General features: G+C 37.3%; 1 protein-coding gene across 1 annotated transcript in view; it reads left to right on the top strand.

Moving 5' to 3' along the window:
• The window catches only part of LOC107731797 (protein FAM63B-like), a 27,566-nt gene that overhangs the window by 20,882 nt on the left and 2,839 nt on the right, over nt 1-3,845 (top strand). The gene's annotated exons all lie outside the window — the stretch shown is intronic.

The following is a 3,845-nucleotide window of genomic DNA, read 5'->3' as shown; positions in this document are numbered from 1 at the left end:
ACTAGTAACTGCTCAGGAGTGCTCAGTGTCATTCAGTTATAAACAAGGAGTATGGTAGTTGTTTCTCTGGGTGACGTCTGTAAAAGAACATTTACATGGGTCCTTTATTATTAAAGCTCATGCAGTCGAATGGAGTTGGACTGGAGTTGAGACTGTAATTTAATTCATATACACAGTACCGCCACTCCCTATACGCAGAGTACGCAGTTTGCGTAGGGCAACATCCCAGTTGCTCAAAAAAATTTTTTCGTTCTATATTAATATTAATATACATATATATATATACAATTTTTTAAAAATGCATTTTACGGTGAACATAGTAGGCTAAGCACACGTGATGCGCCATTCCCGCATCCGTGCCCGCCCTTACCTTATGTTTGCAGCTGACTGCACATGATCCTAATAGAGTGGGGGACTATGACGTCACTTTGTATGCAGATTGTTAGCATCGCACTGGTTCCCTCGACAAAAAGCCTACAGGATTTTTCCATAGGGTTTGTATGTCCATTTGAGCCAGACACTTCTTGAAAGCTTTCATGCGATTATTTATTGTGTTACACCCTGTCTACACCGGACTCAACGCAACAACAGACGTGCCCGGTTTAGACAGTGGGGGAACTACTACGTCACTTTGTATGCGGATCGGCTGTTAGCATCGCACTGGTTCCCTCGACAAAAAGCCTACAGGATTTTTCCATAGGGTTTTGGATTATCGCAAAAAATAAGCTAAAGAAGCCTAAATAAAAGCGCCAGAACTTAAAAGCTAAACTTAGGCTACAAACGAACTACAGCACCACGGTCGCTCGCCTTCAGCGTCACCACCACCACGCTTCCGACAACTTTTTCAAACTTATTTTTAAAGTGTTCAGTGAAAAGGATTTACTCTGTATATGACTTTTTAATCCACGCTACATGAACATTTTCATATAAACTGGAATAAATACAAAACTAGAGCCAAACTAAAACTGAAATGAGACATTAATAGTAAATAGTATAGTGAATAAACAAAATAATCATAACTAAAAGGACATTTGAAAGCACGTATTCTGTACATTTCGAAATAAGCTGCATTAAAAGTCAATAAATCTTTGATTAATATGAATATTTTAATTTAAAACGTGTCTCTACATACTATTCAATTAAATTCTAGTGCATTTAATCTATTAAATAACAGCAGAGTGAGCGAGTTTTGGGATATAGTAAGATTAAACTTATTTTAGTGAATAAAGTACCACATTTCAGCTTTGTTAGGATGGGTACACAAAATGTTATTGCTTCTAGGAAATCCTCATATGCTTTCTAACAGCTTCATGTGGCCGTAAACATTTAATTTGAATGTGGCTTTAAGCACTATGCATCGTTCAAGTTTCACTTTCACCGTGACTAGCCGGTAAATGTGGTGTTTACATGGTCATGCATATACACTACCATTCAAAAGTTTGGGGTCAGGAAGATTTTTTTTAAAGAAATTAATACTCTTATTCAGTAAGAATACATTAAATTGATCAAAAGTGACAGTTAAGACTTCTACATTGTAAGAGATTTCGGTTTCAAATAAATGCTTATAAAAGAATTCCGAAAAGAAAGTGTCATGTCTTCCGCAAAATTTAAGCAGCACAACTGTTTTCAACATTAACAATAAATTCTTGAGCACCGAATCTGAGAGATCTGGAAAAGTGGCATTACAGGAATATATTACATTTTAAAATATATTCAAATAGAAAATAGTTATTTTAAACTGTAACAATATTTCACAATATTTTTGTGTTCACTGTACTTCTTATCAAATAAATGCAGCACTGGTCATCAATAAATAAATAAATAAAAATGCATCTAAAAGAAGTTGTCACTCATAATTTGTTCGAAATGTAGAGTTCTGCTGTTTACAGGAGTGACATCGATTAATATCGATATCGATATTTTTTACCCAGCCCTACAAAGGAATATGATTTATATTTTATACACAAAAGAAGTTATTTAGCAAAGAGTTTAGGCTGCACTTTCTCATTCAATATAGGAGGGAATATATTATATATCTATACAGATTAATATATTACACACAAAAATTAAAATTATTTTTTTAATTAATACTTATTCAGCAAGGAAGCATTCAATTGATCAAAGGTGACTGTAAATGTATAGTAATTTATATAATATCAAGCTCCTAAAGGTAATATAAAAGTAGTCTATATAATATTGCCTTCTACCATAACTCTGCTGAATAACTTAGGCCCCGTCCACACGGAGACGCGTTTAGCTGTATACGCATACATTTTGTATCGTATAGGCGTTTCGTCCACACGGATCCGGCATTTTGGGAGAGTGAAACCTATATTTTTTGAAACCGGTAGTGATGTTACGTTCGTGAAAGAATCGTTCTTTTTGAACGAATCTTTTAGGTGAACGAATCGTTCTCGTTCACGTAATCCATTGACTCATATTTCTCATTCACTGAAATCCCACCCTCCAGAGCAGTGCGGTGCTATTAGCAGCGCATGTGCAGCTCGGTGAACCGGGTAGCTCTGTGGACTGTTTCATCCTGTCAAAGAATGACTAAACCTCGAGCCAATAGCCTTCGAGTATGAGATGTGACGGAGCATGTGATTTGTTGAGTGTAGTGAACGAATACGCCCTTCATTGAACGAGTTTCTTTTGAGAGAGATCTTCTCGTTCGTGAACGAGTTGAATTAACTGATACATCTCGTTCATTAATGAAATGACTGAACTGGTACATATCTCGTTCGTGAACGAAATGAATAAGAGTGTACCTGGTCAGTCGGCCATTTAGCATGTGAGTCAATCTCAATCTGCAATCAGCAGAAAGCGGATGCAAAGCGCAGCGCGGCGCTATTGGCAGCGCATGCGCAGATCAGTGAACCGGGTAGCTCTGTGGACTGTTTCATCCTGTCAAAGAATGACTAAACCTCGAGCCAATAGCCTTCGAGTATGAGATGTGACGGAGCATGTGATTTGTTGAATGTAGTGAATGAATACGCCCTTCACTGAACGAGTTTCTTTTGAGTCTGAACGAGAGAGATCTTCTCGTTCGTGAACGAGTTGAATTAACTGATACATCTCGTTCATGAATGAAATGACTGAACTGGTACATATCTCGTTCGTGAACGAAATGAATAAGAGTGTACCTGGTCAGTCGGCCATTTAGCATGTGAGTCAATCTCGACCTGCAATCAGCAGAAAGCGGATGCAAAGCGCAGTTATAGGTACTGTGCACATAGGCTTGTTTATATATTCATATTTAGCATACAGAACATAACTCAACGTTTAAACCCCGATTTATGAATGTGTAAATGTCTGACCAAACAATTAAAATGTTAATTATGCAAGAAAACCTTGTGCTTCGGTCATCTGAACAACTTATTTAGACTTTATTTATTTAATGAGTAGATTATGCACACATTATAATAAAACCGAATCTGTTTTTTGTAACAAGTAAATACGTTCGTTGACTTAAAGAGGTCATATGATGCGATTTCAATTTTTCCTTTCTCTTTGCAGTGTTACAAGCTCTTGGTGCATAAAGAAGATCTGTAAAGTTGCAAAGACTAAAGTCTCAAATCCAAAGAGATATTCTTTATAAAAGTTAAGAGTCAGCCACGCCTACCTAAAACGGCTCGTTCTAACACGCCCCCACATGTCTACGTCACGATGTGAGAAAATTTGCATAACGCCGCCAAATGTTCACACAAAGAATGAAGGCTAACTTTTATTCTCGCTGTAGTATTGTTGCTGCCGCCGTGTTGTGAAGACGCTGTGTGCTTCGTTGTCAAAGCGAATCTACTTTGTTTGGTCTTCCAAAAGAGGACGATATCCGCTTCGTCATGCCT

This window comes from Sinocyclocheilus rhinocerous, unplaced genomic scaffold (assembly GCF_001515625.1).
Source record: "Sinocyclocheilus rhinocerous isolate Xijiao unplaced genomic scaffold, SAMN03320098_v1.1 scaffold339, whole genome shotgun sequence".
In the NCBI taxonomy this organism is placed as follows: Eukaryota; Metazoa; Chordata; class Actinopteri; order Cypriniformes; family Cyprinidae; genus Sinocyclocheilus; species Sinocyclocheilus rhinocerous.
The sequence above is the reverse complement of the archived record's forward strand: the minus strand, read 5'-3'. Positions and strand labels throughout refer to the sequence as shown.